The 20129-nt window shown below is 40.9% G+C and overlaps 1 long non-coding RNA gene across 1 annotated transcript; it reads right to left on the bottom strand.

The window, feature by feature from the left end:
• Positions 1 to 1825: 1825 nt before the first annotated feature.
• On the bottom strand, positions 1826 to 7363 carry LOC115949489. The gene is made up of 3 exons (XR_004082936.1): positions 7270 to 7363; positions 4775 to 4874; positions 1826 to 1944 (listed from the first exon to the last, which is right to left on the bottom strand). It is a non-coding gene; the product is annotated as an uncharacterized LOC115949489 (long non-coding RNA).
• Positions 7364 to 20129: the final 12766 nt, after the last annotated feature.

Genomic DNA, 20129 nt, shown 5'->3' with positions numbered 1-20129 from the left:
AAAGGTCTGCAAAGCAACATTAGCCAAACGTGATATTACTTACTGTTTTTAAGGAGCAGTGACAGGAAAGTATGGGGGCAAAGAAGGAACTATATCATGAGTCTGCCTGTGTTATTATCATAATGTAAGTAGACCACCTCTCTGGTTGTGCCTGTGCTAATTCTCAGTAACCTGACTCATTTGCAAGTTCAAGTTTTTGTTATTCTGTAACATAGCCTGGGACTGTAGTCTACAGTTATTAATTTAATGGTGGTTTCTGGACCCTATCTTATTACCCAGTCAGATATATTAAATTATGACAGAAGACTTCTCCAGAAGTCCACTGAGGTCACTCTCAGAACACTGCCAGATGGTCAGACATCCAAGACAGGAAAGAGTAAGAGGAGCCTTTTCACCCAATCTCATTTATCCCTTTGAAAGTGTGAAGTTCTGTCAAACTCACCCATTCCTTAGCCTTTGAAAGATAGGGAAGATGTGGCTTTGTAGGACTCTCCTTCCTCCTATGCTGAACACCCTACAAGGTTACAATGGGGCCATAGGCAGGCCTTGATCACACATCAAAGGGCACAGTATGAAAGGCACCTGCCAGAGTTGGAAGAATCAGTGTCAGCTCTTTTTCTTTGCCAAAAAGACTATTGATTCTCTATACTTACTCCTGTAACTTGGCTGACAGGTTCATAGGACAGCAAGAATCTCAGCTAACAACAGTGCTGCTTCAGCCAGTTGTTCTTAATAACCCTGCCAAGGAAAGAAGATTTATAGACAAGAGCTGAACAAGGCAAGAGAATACTTTTTTTTTTTTTAATGTAAGAACATATTTCAGGACATTTTGCTTGGGTACCAGTTGTCTCATTCTTTTCCACAAAGCTGCAAGAGCAAGTCTCTCCGGAGTGTTTGATGGGTAAGAGGTGATATATGAAGTAGGGTAAAAGGATATACATAAAGCTGGTTGGTCTGTGTGTTCCCTCATATAGCAGCAGCTGTACAATAGCAAAGGTTCTTAAATCATCACCTTCTTGACTCACAACTAACATATTTTCCCTTGAAGTTAATTAGAACACTCTTGCTGATCTGTATGCAGGTTATATGCTTAACACAGTCAAGGTTTGTCCCTCCATACATCCTCTTTACCTAAGGCCACCCTCTTGTTTGGCTGTTATTGACATGAGCACACATTCTTCTTCAAAGTTAATAACCAGCTCTTTCCACATGACCTCTCTTCTTTGTCATACATCTGTATCCTGACCTGCTGCTTCAGAAACACCACCAAATCTGGCACAATGCACTGGCAAATAAAGGCAATACAACAAAAACAGGAGTGAAGGTGATTGGTTGGATGTTACTGCTGTGGTAGAATGTGTGTCACAAGAAGGAATGTGCCATGTGGGATAGCTCTGATTTACTGTACTTTCAAACCATACCTTAAATGCGCTGTGGTTTTTAGGATGTCTGTAATTTTTTTCTTCTCACCTAAATCAGCCCCTTCTATCCATTATCTTTATGTACTCTCTGTCCTCCAGAGAATATCTGGTGGAAATACCAACCAGCCCAAAGCACCTCGCAGGCTGGCACCTTGGGCTTTACAATGCTTTTATGGAAGCTATAAAGAAGACACCCAAAAAATAGACTGATAAATGAGATAGTCTGCACATGCTTGTTATGTGACTGTGACAATGCCTAATGGTGGGAATAGATATTTGTCAAGCTTTACTCATCAAAAAGCAGCAGAGAGAAGGCCAAGCTTCTTTCATTTTTTTCTTTTATTTTTGCAAATCATGCTTCAGTAAACCACATGAGGAAAAGTCTTTTTTATATTGAACTTTCGGTCTTATCTCTTTGTTGAACAGCATCAAGCAGGTAATGTTTGGAGGACTTCTGAGGACTTAGAGCTTCTCAGTTTGGCCTTCCATCATATATTCCATACTGGAACAAAAAGCCAGCACCCTTGGCAAGAAAAAAATCACAGTCTTTTAAAAACATTACGCTTCTTGAATTCTGGCAATGCACTGACTAGGAGTGGGCTTTGAACTCCGAGATGACAAGATGTGCTTTAGTGCCAGGGGGAGAGAGTCCCCTGGAGACATGTACTGCAGAGAGACAATTTAATCACTAAGGTGTTTTTAGGCTGAAACACCTAAATGGTGGATTAGACTGAAATACAGTCATAGAATGTGCTGACAAGTGTTCTCCAAGTAGGAACCAATTAAAGAAAAAAGGACATTTCTTTCTGTAAGTACAAATCTAATTTTTCGTTATTCTTCTGAATATACAATATAGAAATTATTCCACTTTAATAGATAGGGATGAATTCTAAATTGTACCTGAGTCTCTCGCAGTACTAAGCAATTATTTCTCCCTTTTTCTCACCCAAAAGCCTTAGGCTAGATTACAAAAAATAACAATATTCTAAAAGATTTGGCTGTCGCTTTGCTGAACAGTGGTTTCTAGATAAGAGGACAGAATTCACAATCAACCTTAATAGGCCTGTGGTAGAAACTATTAAATACCCCAGTTAGGACTGAGATGGAGCAGTCCCCAAGGGACCTTTGTGCTCTGATCTCACTGCCACTGGAAGAATAAATAAGTGCATAGCCTGTCACCCTGGCTAATAACTCCCAGAGACAGAGGTTACCATTACGCAATGGGAGTTAGCCTATGTTTCACTGATGTCTTGATACTAAATTTGCCTTCCTGAAAGGCTTTTAATGACTACAAGAAAAAAAGAGATGTCAGACTTGAGGCTTACCTAAGACCCAGCAGTCTGGGTCTTATGACAGCCAGTACTAATCAAGCATAGAAGAATACTTTTTTTTAAATAATGTACCAATAGCTTTTCTTTGGAAGGGAATATGAATTATAATTGTCCTATCTACAGTGAGTACAAATATTTCTTGACCAGGAAATATCCTGCACCACACAGGACAGTGCAGAGGGTCATCAGGTCCCCAGGAACCGTAACAAGGAGGAACCAGAGGAAGGACAAAGATTCAGCATGCAGTGTTCTATGTCATGTTGTAAGGCCCCAGAAAACTCATTCAATGAGACTTTTAGAAGGGCTTACAGTTGTTCACGTACTCTGAGTTAGATGCATGAGAGAAATACTGATGAGATATTCTCAAGAGTTCAGAACAGAAAGAAAACTCCCAAAATTTTACTGGCAACCTCAGACAGTCCGAGGAGTTTGGCAAAAGGTTTAGAGCAGTATTCAATAAACATAAAACACTTCTCAAAGCATTACCTTCACAAGCTCTCAGCCAGTTTGATTTTAAATTGCTCAAAAACTCCAAGAAGATGGAAGTAGAAAAAGAAGGAAGACAGAAAAGAACAAATATAGCTACAAACTCCCACCAAATCTGAGGTTCTGACCCCTACTTGAAAAAAATAAACTAGAAATAATTGAAGTTACAACACTTCTCTAACACCTTTTGCATTTACAACCCTCAAGTGTTTTACAAACATTAAGTTATTGCAGACCCCAGAAGAGCTTCATTACTTTCCCCCTGCTCTCTATTTTACAGATGAAACACAATGCAGAAGTGAAATGTCTTTCCCAAGATCACATACGTTCTGCCTTGCAACCACCAATTTTGATGCTCGTGCTCATACCACTATATCACACTGACAAGTTAGTGATACTCCCCAGTGTGAAATGGTCTGCTGGGAATAAAATGTGTAACCCATCAAATACACAGCTTGTTTACTCTTTGCTTACATTCAAAATACCTCGTTAAATAATACGTTTTCAATGAGCAATTTGAACATCTCATTATTTATACCATTAAATCATGCTAAGGTATTTTTTGAAGTCAAATCTAATTAAATTACTGTTAACTTCAAGCAAGAAGTTGAGCCAGTGATTCATTGAAGGATTTATCTCTGTCAGATTTGCAATTAAACATATTGATCCATTTACGTATATTTTGCTCTAGTAAAAACTATCAAGGTTATAAATTCTGAACATTCACCATACTTGAGGTGAGGAATACCAGTTTTAGGAGGACAACATTCAGAATAACCTTTCTTTTTGCACTAAAAAGCATTTTTCTCCATGACCTGTGTGTTTAACCTCTGAGGTTTCTCCTTCACAAAACACAAAGAATTCTGTTTTACTTGTGTTTTAAAGACTATCACGAGGCAGTGTACCTTCTTTTTCTTTTCTTCAGTGAGTGACTGCCTTTGAAATCACTTTAAGTGTAAGGCATGAAATATTTCTTTGTGAGTTCACATACCTCTTCCAAAAGCAGCAGAAATGCCAAACTAATGCCTTCAAAACAGGCTGGTTTTGAGGCTGTTTCCATATTTAGGTGTCTGGTTTGGGGTGTCTGGAAAGAGCCTAATTCAAAGGGTGGATTTTCAGCTTGATATGTTTCCCAAAAGATCATGTATATTTGTGTATCTAGTATGTGTGTGCCTGTGCACTGAGCTCTCTGAGTGGGGGACTGGTTTCTGCTGTGAATGTTCCCAGTCCCCCTTGAATGGAATCAAACTTCCAGATTCCAAATTTTGTATTTTGATGGGAAGTGAGCTCAGATGTCCTGGGCTCTCATGGTGTTTAGCCCCACTGAGTCACCTCTTGGGCCACAGCTGCTTCCATTCAGAATAAAGAGCATTATCCACTTGAGCATCCTCCTTGGGAACTAGGATTTTTCTCTTACAGCAAATTCCTCCCAGTCTTGTTTCTCCTAACAGTTCATCTCAAGCCTTCAGATTTTTCTCACTCTTGGATCTATTTTTAAAACCATTTTTTTTTCTATAATATATAATCAGTACTCACCTGACAGGAGAGTGTACTCAAGACTTCAAAAAAGCTGCTTTAGGACCACATGATAATAATTCTCCCTAATCCCAAATATAGACGAGATACAGAGCAGGGCCTACAACAAGTTTTATAGAGAGCATTAGTGTCAGCAGTTTAGAGAGAATTAAAAAGAAAAATAGCATTCCATCCCTGAGGAAAAATCCAAGTAGTGTAGAAGACTAAAAGGAACATTTCTATTGGGAATTGCTTATGAAAGAGATTTTTAGTTCAAAATAAGGAAATCAGTTGGCACTGCATAAGGATTGTATTGATCAAAAATAGTCTTCTGAAATATTATGATTCAAAGAAGAGACCAAGTAAAAGACACAAATGAGAGTAAGCAACCGAAATGCAGGAGAAACTAAATCTTGCACTCGCAGCAAAGATTGTTTGTGTTCAGACTCCAAATAAGACAGATGCTTCTTGCAGTTGGGAAAATTTGAAACCTGACTTATAGCTATGATCCATAACAGTGCTGGACTTATTGACAACCTGCTGTGAAAACAGAGCCTTTTTCTCAGCAAAACCTCAGCTCCCCATTTGTGAAGTGTCTCCTGTGTCATTTTCACGATTTCCTAGAAGATGTGATTAACCCAGATGCCAGTGCTGCTCCATTCCTGCATGCTCACCAATCAGTGCAGGATTAATAAGATGCCAAGTGAGACCACTGAACCTCCTGGTGAGCTATTGAAAGAAAAGTGAGTGTGCTAAAAATATTTAGAGATTTATTTGATTTCTCCACATGAAGTCCTCTATAATTTATCACTTCAGTTCACACTTGTTCTGTTTTCTGCTTTGTTCAGTTTTAGAAGGGGGCCTTTCTCTCCTGTTTTTTACTGTGACCTCATCACAGGTTTGGGTCTGTGACAGCCATTAGTGCACTCCAGTCCCTGCGTTTAGCTATTTTTCTATCTGCTACACTTGCAACCTCCTCCAGTTGTTCTGCTGAGCACAGAGATGCTTAAGCTATACAGATCTCAAATGCATGTGTACTGAGCAATAAGGTTAGGGTATTTTCTGATTTGTGAGTAATGCTTTTCATAAGTATCCAGAGATGTGAATGGGCACAGAGCTGGAACGAGCAGGGGATTGATTCTTATTCTTCTGAGCAGCAGAAAAAGTCTGCTTTTCTTTACTAAATCACAGTAAAACAACCCCCTCATCTAATGGTTATTTTAATTTTATCCAGATCTCCTTATAACAGGCAGATTATTCTGTGAGAATCTCAAAGTAAAATCAAACATTACATTTTGGGATGTTCACCAAAAGCAGTTGAATGGACGAATGAAAACACCAGTTTTTCTCCAGTAGTTCAATATCCAGGGTTAGAGACATGACAAGTTTTATAAATAAAAAAAATTGGATTTTTTTTTTATTTTTAAAAAATGTAAATTGCTGACAAATAGAAGTGATCTGTTAAATTTATTTGAAAACTTATGTTTACTTAGCATTATAAGCATAGAAACAGCACCATGGAGCTGTTGGATGCCATGTAGGCAATAACAGCAACTATTCCAACTATCCTCTGTGTGAAAGTCTTCCAAAATCAGCATGGACTGCAAAGTGCAAAAGCTGTATAGGTACATGAACATAAAGGTAGTGGATGTCATTGCCACTCTGGATGACCCTCAGCTGGGTCTCTCACTACATATAAGCAAGATAACAAGGCATATTTATTTCTGATTCTTCTAAATAGACACCAAAGCTGACTGCAACACAAGGGTGAGGAATAGACTGGTTGGTTGTACAGAATAAAATCAAGTTTTTACTACAAATCTATCTCAAAATGGCCAGTTCCGGCCAAATTGAGAAGTCAATATATACCAAGCTACCTTGCAGGTGATGTTGAGGTAGAAAAATGGATAGGTTCATATATACCTGGGAGGAAAATTATCTGGAAATGTAAGCAGTCAGAACAGTACTGATCTAGTGTAAAATGGAGGGCATGAATGATACTCAGAAAAATGTTTTGGTGAATGGGCATATCACCTGCTTAAGTTATATCCCAAAAGTCTCAGTGAAGCTGGTGGTGTTGTTTTAGGCTGAGCAACTCAATTTCACTGCTCAAAATCATTAGTTGTCTTTGGAGATCTTGATCCTTTATATGGAGTGCAATTTGCAGGTGAGTAGGTTTTTTTTTAAAAAACACATTGCTATATCACATTAAAAATACATTACATTATATTACATAAAAATACACTGTTATATAGCTATGTAAATAAACACATAAAATAATTTATTCCATTCAAGAGAGAGCTGTGGGTATGTTATATTTACCTCCACTGAGCATTGAATAAAAGCTTAAGAGCCTGTGGAAAGAAGTAAGGGTTGAGTACTTCTGAAAGGTGGAAGCAGGCATTTCCTGTCCTGTGTACTGCTTACTTCTGTTGTACTGCTCAGTCAGAGTTTCACAGGACTTAACCCCAGACAGAGATTAAATGGCAACTTTTTATGAGTTTAGAAAAACTTACTGAGCTGACTGCATGCAAGAGGACATTTTCTTTCTAAGGTGATTTATCTCCTTTATGTGGCTGGAGCAATAAATACTCTGAAAATTAACGCCACGCTCGCCTGTAAAACAAAAATCCACATTAATCTCAGCTATCAGAGACAACTATAAATCAAATGAAAGCAAAACAGGGAAAAGAGGAGTTGGAAACAAAGGCCCATCCCTGGCAACACAGCCCTAGGCAGACATTATAGCAATGTTGGCTGAGACTAGCTGTCAAGAGGCCCCAGAGAACTGGCTCTTGGGGCACCTGCCACAGCACTGAACATGAATCTTCAGGTCTCCATGAGCCATATGCAGGTCCTGGATTCCACTGTGGGGAATAATTACCTCTGCTCCAGGAAGGAGACCAGCAGGAAAGCTGAATCTTTTGTCAACAGGAGGAGTTATGAGTAACTGAAGAATAGAAACACAGAATGCAAAATGTAGCAGATTATTTAAATTTTAATGCAAGGTACCATTGGTCCTCATGGGTCAACAGAACTGAGCAACTTCACCTTGTCCAGGTGATGTGTTTGAGTCACAGGTGTGTGTACCCAATGTGTGAGTTATCCTGGCTGTCTTTCTGCAGCCTCTCTTTTGGAAGAATTACTGAACTCTTCTATAAAAATTGTTTCTAAGTTATCTCTCTTGGGTTAAAAGCCTATGCTGTTCTTTTTGAGCTAGCTCTGAAGAGCCTCCCCCGTAACTAAACATACAGGATTCCCTACAAGCAGTACCTCTCACTGATGCCAATTGAGGGAGCAGGAGTTGTTCCATATTTGAAAGCTAAAGGTAAGGAGATGAAGGAAAGAAGTGTACATAGCTATTTCAGAATGTGTGGGCAGTGATTTCTACTGGATTCTGAAATATAGTGGAATTCCTATAATTTTCTTAGCCTAAATAAACATATTCACCAGGGCACCCTTTCATCAAAGAATGCTGTATGCAGATATCTGTAGGTGCATGGATGCTACATCCTACAGATGATATACAGATTCATTCTTAGATATACACTTATAAAGCCCCCTGATCTGCAATCTAAACAAGCATCATTTGCTATCAGATTTGCAGCACTCTGATATTCTGTGCTCCAAATTAGTCCTGGGTGAATTCCATCCCTGCAGCTCACCCATTTTTCTATTACAGCTAATCCAATTACTTCAGACTCTTATCTTCCTTCCAGTGTGCACATATGCCATCTTCTGCATAGAAGTCATCCTGTAGAAAAGTTAATAAGCATATTTATGTTAGAGAAGTTATGGACCAGAGTGTTTATGGGCACAGGAATTTGTTATCTTTGTGCTAAGCGAAGAAACATATTGTCATGGTTTGACACTGGCACAATGCCAGTGCCCCATGAAAATATACTTCCCTGGTGTTTGCTGTGAGATGTGACCAGGAAATAAGCAAAGCAGGCCTCTACCTTAGAAAAAAAAGTTTATTAACTAAACTACAAAAGGAAAAAACCACACACACACACACGCACACACACACCTGGAAAATGAAAACTCCACAAAAAACATTTCCTCCTCCCCCCCACCACATTTCCAATACATCTTCCAAATTTCAACTCTCCATCCATCACCCTGTAAATACTCAATTCCAGTCCATCAAGAGGAGAGGAGTCCTTCTTGGGGCCATGGTGACCCCTTCCTTGCGTGCCCAGCGCTCTCACCACTGGACAAGGAACAGAGCTGCTTCAAGGGTTATCCTTTTAAGGGTGCTTTGACCAGTTCCAAAAAAAGCACAGTTTCCTCTCATCTCGGGACCTCTTGTCCCCCCCATACTTATCTACCCCCTGGGGCCGGGGGGTCTCCAAAACTGAACCCTCTCAGTTCTGAGCCATCGCCTCCCCCCTGCATGCAGCCTCTGTATCGCGAGGAAGCATGGTTCTGTCCATGGCTGTACCAAAAAGAGTCCAGCAACCAGCTACTCCATCATCTCTTTCCGGCCTCTTCTTTACTCCCCCAGCCTCACTCACTGCTCCGACTGTCATTCTCTTGCCCATTTCCTCTTTATCATGCACTCCGGGAGAGGCCCAAATGCTCTGTGAGGTCTTCATTGTCCAGAAAGGGGTTAACAAACTCCTGCACGCGGCCAGGCTCCTTCCCTGCTGCACTCCCCCCTTCCCCCTCCTTCTTCACAGGCCGATATCACTTCAAGGCCACAGGCCCGTACCAGCTTTCTCTCTCTCATCTTCTAGCTGGGGGGGGGGGGGCTGCCCAAATCTTCTCGGGGCCTCTCTCCCTCTGTCTTTCCTGGGGGGGTCTGCCCACCGCCTCCTGGTGCCCCCACCACCCTTCCATCTTGAGGGGTCAGGCCTACCTCTGCCGGGCTGCAGGTTTCCCCTCCCCCGCCCAGCTCGAAGCCGGGCAGGGGAGGCCTTGCCTCTTTGCTGGCCGGAAATCCAAGAGAGAGCCCAGGGGGAAGCTCTGCTGCTAACCCCTGTGTTCTCAGAGGCGCATCCCCCCTCAGTGGCCAAGCCTGGTGTCAATTTAAAATCTGAACACCTATTGGCCTCTGGCCACTCCATTCCCAGAAAACCTGCTTCCTGTAAACCCACGACACATATTGATGGACAAGATGGATGAGCAATTTAAACAAATGAAAAGGAACCATGAATCGATAACTGAAAAGGGCTACACTTCACCCCCAGTTCATAGAAATAGCACAAAGAGAAATATTCTTGAAAGCAGATGGTTGGCACTGGAGAGAGCTTTTGAACACGAACTTTCTCTCTTTCCAAAATTAAAATATGCACTGCGCCCATTGCTGATAGAGTTTCCCACCCTGTAGATGCAGGGTCTGACAGTGCTCACCAGAACTCTCTACTTCAAGCAAGTCAGAGCTAAAATTTTGCTTTGCTCTAACTAAAACTTGTTGTAAAGAGAGGAGAGAATCAGTGTCTTCTTGTGCTTGAGCTAGTTGCAGAAATGAGTCGGAGCTGTAAGAGATAGATGTTACCAGAGCTGAAAATGCCTGGAGTCCTCTTCACATAGAGGACCCCACTGAAGCCTGAGTGTGAAAATGCACCCACAGAGTTTGTCAGCTTACCCCAAGTAATTCCAGCAAAATCCTTCTGGTGCAATTCTTCTCTTTCTGCATCTGTATGGTGACTTATTTTCCAAACTTCCAGTGGTGAGGTCAGGTACCAGATTCAAACACCAAAATAGGATCCAATAACTGCTTATCTGCGATGTCTCAGAAGACACCTGATGACTCAGGCACATTTTGAAAGAGGAAGGCACAAGACCTCTGCTAGCTGAGAGCTAATCCTGCTGCAGCACCACAGATTTGGAGAGAAAAGGACTAATGCACACCCTGAACAGTGCTGCCGTCCCCACCAAGGGGGCCAGGAGTAAATGCCCTGGGACTCTGGAGTTGCACCTCAGAGAGTGCTTCTGTCCTGTCCACCCCTCCCCAGCCAGCAGGGCTGGAAGAAGGGGAGATCAGCACCAGGTTAACCTGTAGAAGGAAAAAGGAGTGAAAAAGGGGAAAGAGACCCAGCTTGTTTGCTCTGGGACTCAAATCAGCCCTTAGCTGTTCTAAATAGCTCTGTGCAAGACTGTCAGCATAGCAGATGCTGGATTATTACACCAAAAATAAGAATTATGAAAATATATTCAAGTGCAGGAGAGAGGGATGGGGCAAACCAGTATCTGGTAAAACAGCTTTGTTGTGAGGCAATTCTTTATCTCAAGAGTAAACATTTAGTCCCCCAGGCAAGAAATAATCACTGTTAAAATCCTTCATAATTAAAGGAGGATTATATTATATATCATATACATATATAGGATCCTATATTATATATAGGATATATGATCTTCAGGACCTATTTCCTCTCCTGGTGGCAGGAGACATTGCAAAAACATTCAGAAGGACAGTGGGGTATTGTTATCAAAAGCAGCATAGCAGTCCCAGGGAGTTCCTAACTCTGATTCTTCCTGAAGACAACAAAGACAATGGGCTTCTGCCTGCAATATTCAGCATACAATGGCAGAATTACATTTCTAGATTTCTAAGACAAGTGTGTGGAGCTCGACTGTGCATTTCCAGTTCACTGGACACTGCTCTACAGGCATGGGTTCATATAGGTGCTGCAGGCATGTCAGCTTCTCTCCCACATCTGGGACTTAGCAGGACTGCTGCTGTCACCTGGCCAATTTTTGTAGAGAAAACCAGAAAAAGGCAGCTAAGGAGGTGATTGGAAACAGCAGGGTGTTCCCAAGAAATATTAAGCTACCCTTTGCAAACAAACTTATTTCAAAGCCAGAGAATTGCTTCTCAGTTTCCTTTAATGCTTGCATTTTATGCCTTCTCACTGTTCTTCTCTTTAAGACCGTAAGTGCACTGGGGCATCCCTGCCTATTCCTCAGCATTTGACCAGGACCCTATTAAGTGAAGGCCTAATATTACCTTATCCCTTGGCACTGCAGCAATAAGCAAAAGAAAATAGTATTCACATTAGACAGCCACTATAGCTTTGGACACAAAGAGAGTAAAATGGATGTGCTTGTTCATAAATAGAGAAATATTTCCTTTGATTATGGGTTTCCTCCTTGCTCATTATAAAAAATTGTCAATTATTCCTGCCTATAGGTACAGCAAGATTACTCATCACCAAGTTAACAGCTATGCACTCCAAAATTGCTTCTGTAATTCAGGTTTAAAGTCACTACAGCAGCACAAGTCAGAAGGACTAAATGAGAAGGAGGGTATGCTGAATATAGGAAAATACTGTATGCAAATTGTGGTAATTCATGACTGAGTCACAAAAAATATGTATTCAAAATCTGTCATGATTTAAACATTTAAGAATAGATTGCTATGCATTTATGTAATAACTTTCATTAGAGGATCTCAAAATGCTTAGGAGGTACTGAGATGAAAGCATGATGATGTCAGTCTTACAGGACAGCTCTAGGTGCATTTCTTTCCAATTCAGCAGCTAGTGGCTCCCAGGGATTTCCAACACACCAGACTAATACTTGCTGGTCTGGGGAAAGAGAAAGGGCTGACAAAGATAAATCTGATAACTCTTCTAGTCCTCAAATGGGTTCAGGCTCTGTTGATCCTTACATTTGCATTTCCAATATCCTTTAAAATATCCAGTGATAGAGCAATTACAAATATATCTAGCCTCTTTCTTCTCTCTGATTATACCTCAGTGCCTTCATGTAAGCAGCAAGCAAATATGTTGCAATTAAGCAGCAGGAAAATACATTGCAAATACAGTAATACCCCCAAAATTTTCTCACTAGGCAAGAGTTCTTAGTACTAGCAAAGCCATGATGTAGCTCATCATTCATCACAACAAAGAAAGCACTGGAATTTTTTAGCACATTCCTTCACTGGTTTTCAGTAGGCTGAGCAGAATGGAAATTTGGAGAGAGCGCACCTCAGGCTGTGTGGAACAGAGTGTGGGCACTGATGTTAGGAGTCATAAAGATGGAAACCTAAATCAATGTCTTCCTGGGACCTCCTGAGAGCTCTCCCATTGTTTGGTGAGACAAAGGCTGCAAGATAAAGAGTACTCCAAGGTGTAAGTGCTTCAGCTGGAGGGACTATGGACTGGCAGACCCTACTGAGAGACTTCTTCCTCTTCCTAGTGCATGTATTTGTTAAGATGAAAAGGAAAAGGGAACAGATCAAGGATTTGAATGTTAACAAAAAGACAGAACACTAATCTTAGAAACATAAAGATAATAACTGGGATTTTATTAATAGGAGTTAATTTTTTTTTAGGATGCAGTAAGATCTAAATCCACTGGCTGATTCAGAGCAAAAAAGGTGTGTTGAAACTGCTGATACATGCCTGCTGATGTTGGTGGCCTTAATAAGAGACATCCCCACATTTTGCATAAGATTCTGCCAGGGAAGCAATTTGGCATTACAGTGCCAACATGTGACATAAAAGAAGTTACAGGCAGTGTAATCTCTGTTTGATTTCATCAAAACATCTGTAGCATAGGCTCAAGGTAAAGTATTTCAGAACTTATACGTTTTTTCTTGGTATTGTTGCCTAAACATATTGATGCCTTTCCCTTATGTCTAGCTGAGAAAAGTCTTTGGACTGTGTACGTCTCCAGGTATACCCCTGCAGAGAGTGCTGCTGCCAGAATAATGCCTTCTGACCCTAGAAAATACTTAGAGGGGACAACAGAAACCCACAGGCACAGCCTGGTAGGACTGCTTTAGGAACACGTGGTTGCTGCCAAGAGATGTGAAATGCTTCGCCATACCTCAATGTTTGAAATATTTTAGATGTAGATTTATGAACTTTCATAGCAGCATTTATCTATGTTCTTCAAAGGCCAAGCCAGGATTAGTGCAGTTGTCAGTGCTGTAAGACCCATGTGTTTGGCTGTCTTCTGTACAGGGAAGGTAGCATGGTCTGTCAGGCAGTCCCCCTGACAGCCAGTCTGAGCCACAAGGAGCCGTGCTCCCAGCTACTGCGCTAATCTAACAAAATTCTAGCAAAATCTCATGGAACATTAACCTACCACCTACTGTCAGCAGGCAGATCCCAGGATATCTTCTGCATATCAGAAAGCATAGGCACCACTTTAGGTATCTTTCTTCTCTTTCTTCAGATACTAAAGACCACACAGGATCTAAGAAATTACAGCAGGGGCCAACTGGATTGGTGTACCTCAAGAAGACTTCAGACACTGAAAAATCACTGGATTTTCCTTTCCATCTGCAAATAAAACTACAATTTACTGGCAGGAGACTACAAATATGTTGGACAGTTCTGAATTCATATATAAAACAAAATCCTGTATTACTTACAAAAAAGACTTGCTAGAAGAACTGGGACCTGCTACCAGTAACGCCACTGGGACCTGCCAGTGATTGTCCCAGAGCAGTGTTTGGTGCTCAGCATGCAGATTTCTGAAAGAAACTTTGCCCATTAAACTCAGTGCTCTATGACTGCAGCGGAGGTCACTGGCTGGAGCTGGTGCTGTCTTTGTGATAGTCCTGCACTAGCTGGGGCTTATAACCAATCAATAGCTCTTGTTATGAGACGGATGGATCCATTATAATCTGACCTGCTCAGAATCTGGTTCTTAACCCTTAACCTTAGCTGATGTAAAATATTCACCAAAATTCACTGTTAGACATCGGAACAGCCTCATATTTCTTTCCCTGCCGTTAACAAATGTCACATATTTGTCAGCGGCACAGATTATCTCATCCACATCATCACAGTGTATGCCACATTGTTGAATGTGTTGTTAAAGAAAAAGCAGAACGGCTTTTTAAAAAAATAGACTGTTGTGGAATTTAAGAGTAGATGAAGACAAAAAAAAAAAGTTCAGGTGTGTTTCCACCAGTATTTTCTTACAACAATTAATAACACATTTATTATTTCGCCAGGACGTAGAGTTTTAAAACGCACAAAACCTAGAGCTTCAGGCACACTGCAGCTGCAAAAGGCATCCCAAGGGGAACGCAAAGCAGCCATGACACGGCTTCCTCCACAGCTTTATCCCTGGAGCCAGCTGTAGCCCAAGGCTGCCTTTACTATCTAGGGATAGAGTTAGGGTTTTGAAAACCACAAAGCCCAGACCTCCAGGCACCCTACAGCCGCAAACGGCATCCCAAGGGAAGTGCAAAATTCCTACGACATGGCTTCCGTCACAGCTTTCTCCTTGGAGCCAGCAGTAGCCCAAGGATGCTTTTCCTGCCCAGGGTTAAGGTGAGAGTCAAAGCTAGGGTTAGGGTTTTGAAAACCACAAAGCCCAGAGCTCCAGGCACACTGCAACCACAAAAAGCATCCCAAGGGAAGACCAAAATTGCTACAACATGGCTTCCTTCACAGCTTTTTCCTTGGAACCAGCCGTAGCCAATGACTCCTTTTCCTGCCGAGGGTTAGGGTTCGGGTTACTTCCTACACAGCTATTTCCTTGGTACCATCCCTAACCCTAGGCTGATTTACCTGCCTAGGGTTAGGGTTAGGGTTACACCTAGGGTTTTTTTTTATAAACTAGGAAGCCTCGAGCTCGAGGCACACTGCACCTGTAAAAGGCATCTCAAGGGCAGCCCAAACCTGCCACAACATGGCCGCCTCCACAGCTTTGTCCTTACAGCCAGCCACAGACCAAGGCTTCATTTCCTGCCTAAGGTTGGTGTAGGGTGACACTTAGGGTTGCGCCTCGGGTTAGGGTTTTGAAAACCACAAAGCCCTGAGCTCCAGGCAAGTGGAATGCAAAACTGCCACAACATGGCTGCCTCCACTGCTTTTTCCTTGGGACCAGCCCTAAACCTAGGCTGGTTTATAGGCCTGGGGTCAGGCTTAATGTTAGGGTTATGCCTAGGGTTAGGGTTTTTTAAACCAGGAAGCCCTGAGCTCCAGGCACAGTGCGGCTGCAAAAGGCATGCCAAGGGGAGCGTAAAAGTGCCACAACATTGCTTCTTCCACAGCTTTTTCCCTGGGACCATCCCTAACCCTAGGCTGGTTTACGGACCTGGGGTTAGTGTTAGGGTTATGCCTAGGGTTAGGGTTTCTTAAACCAGGAAGCCCTGAGCTCCAGGCACCCTGCAGCTACAAATGTCATCCCAAGGGGAGCGCAAAGCTGCCTCACCATGGCTTCCCCTACAGGTATTTCCTTGGGGCCTGCCATAGCCCAAGGCTGCCTTTACTTGCCTAGGGTTAGGATTAGGGTTGCGGCCCCCTACAGGTTGGAACCCAGATATGAATCCAGATGATCTGTGCGCTTGCAGTAACAATGACAGGCTGGACATTCCACACCTGAGATCTGCAGACTGACAGCTTTCTAAATTCTGGTTCCTAATTTTTCAGGCTAGGTATCATGTCAACTAGAAACAGAGGTAAAAAATAGTAGAGAGTGGAAAGAAAGAAAAATTAGTGTTGTGTGAAACTGATCATTTTTCATGGATTTTTTAATGAAACATTGTCAAATATACTGCACACAGTAGTTTTAGTCACATATTTTCAGTAGGCATAGAAACTCTTGGACTTGTAGTTTTAGGGAGTATTCTGCTGCTTGGGGGTGATTATTCTGGTAACCAAAATTAGATCAGTCTGACCAAATATGTGCAGGTTTCTCCTTGAAGGATGAGTTAAAAAAAAAGAAGCTATACTGATAATTTTGTTTTAGAAGCAGTGATTCTCCATCCTTGCCTTTCATCTGGATCTGCTTAGACTCTTGTATATTTACTTAGCCCTGTCCTTGCCATCCCTCTGTTTCCATAAGATCTGGGCCAAAAAAGTCCAAGAGAAAATGCGAAGGCAATGCTTTCATACCATTTTTTAAACATTCAAATAACAAGTATTTTTTCTTTGAGCCCAGAGCAGCAATGTATAATAAGTGAAAAAGTGATATAGCACTTCAGTGATTTCTGCAACCTGCAGTTCATTCAGCATGCAGAGATTTCATTATAAAGTCACAAGTGATTGAAAATGTAAGATATCTAAGAAGTATTGTGTGAACAATTGATAAAGCTGAAAATAGGACATATTTGGGGCATACAATCTCTTCCTTACATCTAGGATTTTTTCTGGAGAGTTTAATAACTAATCCCACACATTTTACCTTTACATTTATAAACAAAGAGCAAGGATACTGCTGACAAAATCCATTTTTGAACAGAAAAAAATGTGAGAAACTACTGCAAGTTAATAAGCAGAAGGCCTGTTTATCACTGAAAGTAGCATCTCAGAGCCAGAAAACTGAAAATACAAGAACAGGCTTGTATGATGTATAGCCTCAGCTTTTTTGACCACGAATGAAAATCTACCATGTCCTGTAGTTTCAGGTGAGGGAACACAAGCCAAAGATTACATACAACTTTCCATGTTGATGCTATTCACTCCTCACCTAACCTGACATGGAAACATTGATTTTGATTACAGTATTCCTGGCCTATAGCATGAAAAGGGGGCACCCTGCCACTGTTTTGCAGATGCAGTGCAATAGTCTGAATTTATCTGAGAGAAAACTTTAAGAGCACTTATTGAAATTCAGATACTTATGAAACTTAAAACTCATTTCCAAAACTTTAATATCATGAAAATCAAAGAATCATTTGTTATCCAAATGTATTCTAGATATCTTCAAAGTTGGGAATCTTTACCCAAGTTGGAAATATTGAACAATAGAATAATAGAATCTTCCAAAAATTAAATCTGTTACTTGTATGGTCCTCAGTTTTATTAAATAATTGGGATCATCAAGAAGAATTCTCTCCCCTCCCTGGGAAGAGATTATGGTATTTGAAGAAATGCAATTTCCTCCACTGTTTCTGTTGATTTTTATTAATTCCTGATCTTCTAAAAGTATCACAATAAATTGTGGATTGCTAGGTAGAAACTTGAAATCCAACACCAGTAAATTTTCTTTCCACATGTTGAAAGCACTGCTTTAGATATATGGAGTAATAAAAATATCTTTTAAAAATAGCAACAAAAATATTTTCAGTGCAAGCAAAAGTGATGTTATAGATTTACCTGCTTGCTGATGTTTTTCTAGACTCAAACTCAAAAATTAATCTGGGACAGACCATGCCAGGCTAAAGAAGACTTTAAAAAGTCAGTGCTAAAATGTTTTCTAGCATGTTTATGTTTTCTAGCATTTCGCCAGGTTGGACACTCTTCTTGAGTTCACTGACATGCATCCAGAAATGTCATTAGTAAAACACTGCTTAAGTGGATTCTTTCTAGGCCTGACTGACCACAGAGCCTGAGAAGAGGCTGCCTTTGCTTCCTCTGCTACTGGCTTCAGCTAAAACCCCTCTGATGTCTCTAAAGACACAGGGAGAAAATTTGCCTAAAGTCAGACTGGGGAATATCTATTGATTTTAATAAAGTTTAGACAAGTCAACATCAAAGAGAACCTTCTCCTGTGCTCTCTGAACATTTGAATTTATGTTGTAAACTCCATCAATACTGACAAAATAAATAGCCTCTTAAAGGCTATTATGGCTACTTAGATTAAAGAAATATGATAATATTTGTAAGTGCAGCTAATCAGTGTTGCAAGCCTTACTAATGTTTCCTGAGTGGTTGCTCCATTGGAGTGTTAATCACGATTTCTCTGATTATCAGCAATTGTTTAAAAAATAAAAACATGAAGCAAACAAGATAAATATTCTTCCTTGGTAATCAGATCAAAGATGAAAGGGGAATTGAGTAATGGTCATCATTCCATTGAGTATTAATATTTGACTTAAATTTTTCAAGAAACTGCTTGAATGATGCTGTTTGTGCAGTCTTTTGCTGAAAACAAAACAAAGAGAAGACCCTTTTAAAATAGTTTAAGTTACTATTTTGAGCTGTAACACTTATAAATCACTTTTCATCTCCAGAGCCCTGAACCAGAGCAAAGACCTTTGTTCACCACACCAGCAAAGGATCTGCTACTGTTCCATGTTTCTGTGATGAGCTAAACATTTCGGAGGACAGGGCTTTGTTACTGCCTTTCCCACCAAACACAGCAAGAATTTCAGGATCTCATTATGCTGTTTTGACAGGCAGGGAATCTGATATAGGTAATTTTTAAAATATGCCCAAGGTAGCAGAGGGAGTTGGTAGTAGTGGGACTACAACCCAGGAAATCCTGTTTCTGTTTCCAGGATGGTGTTCTTAGCCATTATCCTTTTCCACACTTCAGCAGTGTGACTGCTGCAGACAAATCATCATGTTCTTCCATAAACCAGCCCTGGTGCTACAAAATACTTAATGCATTATTAAGCAAAACATATTCCAACCCTGTCATTGATTCAGGGCCTACAGTCTTGCAAGAATTATATCATTTATCTTCCTTATAAGTGGAAAAAATTCCTGGACTCTATTTTCTCTCCATAGAAACTACAGAGAAGCCGAAGTAATTAATGAAAAGTACTGCTCTCATGTGGACAAGAACAGGGCACACATTCAGCCCTTTCTTCAGCCATTCAGACTCAGGGGAAATATGCTTCTGTGTGGACCACACGACTGGGTCCAGAGGCTAGATTTAATACATTTGCAGTCCAATCATTTTCCCAAGTGAACTGTCAATTACCAGTGTGAGACAGAAAAGATGATGATTACCTGGGCCAAACTCTGCTCTTGTTTGTGTCAGAACAATATCCCTGATTGCGCTTGCTTCCATGCGACTGTGGGTTGAGTTTGGCTCTGTCTCCTCGGTTCCCTGGGTTGTCTTTGAACCACAGGAACAGTGCTTTGAGACAGCTACTTGGGCAATCACTAATGGCAGGAAAATCCACAGTTCTTCAGACATTAAGGCATTGTAAATACTGAAAGAAAATAAATCTGTGTTGTATTTTTTTGGCATACAATGCCTAAAGCCTTATCTCTCATTCTGTCAGGAACCAAGAACTATGTATACAGATGGTGCAATTTATTCTGTTCTGTACTGTGACCAAGTGCTGAAATACCTTCAGGAAATCACCAGAAAGCTTGAAAAGCTTTGCTGTCTCTTGTGACTCCAGCTCACTAAAACTATAATTGAATGAGCACAATATATTAAGCCCTGCGTATTACACAGTAGGCTTACAGAAAAGGATGCCATCTTTTTCAGCATCGTTACAGAAAATATCTTTGCTGTACAATTACTGCCTATACCCAAGATCATAATGTCTCTGCCTCTGCCTTTATAAGATCAGATCTTATAAAACCACAAGACAGGGATTTACAAACAGATGCCTGGGTTCAACGACTCCACCTCAACTCAGGTGTAACACCATTAAATTCCAGTGTGCTGTTCTCATTTGTAAAATGCTGTTAGGCCTGATAGTCCTGACATTTAAAACAGTGCCTGTTTGGGCCGAAATGAGTGGACATGAAATGAATGTAACAGTGGTATGAAAAAAGAA

This window comes from Geospiza fortis, unplaced genomic scaffold (genome assembly GCF_000277835.1).
Source record: "Geospiza fortis unplaced genomic scaffold, GeoFor_1.0 scaffold23, whole genome shotgun sequence".
NCBI classification, from domain to species: Eukaryota; Metazoa; Chordata; class Aves; order Passeriformes; family Thraupidae; genus Geospiza; species Geospiza fortis.
This window is presented reverse-complemented; position numbering and strand designations above follow the sequence as displayed.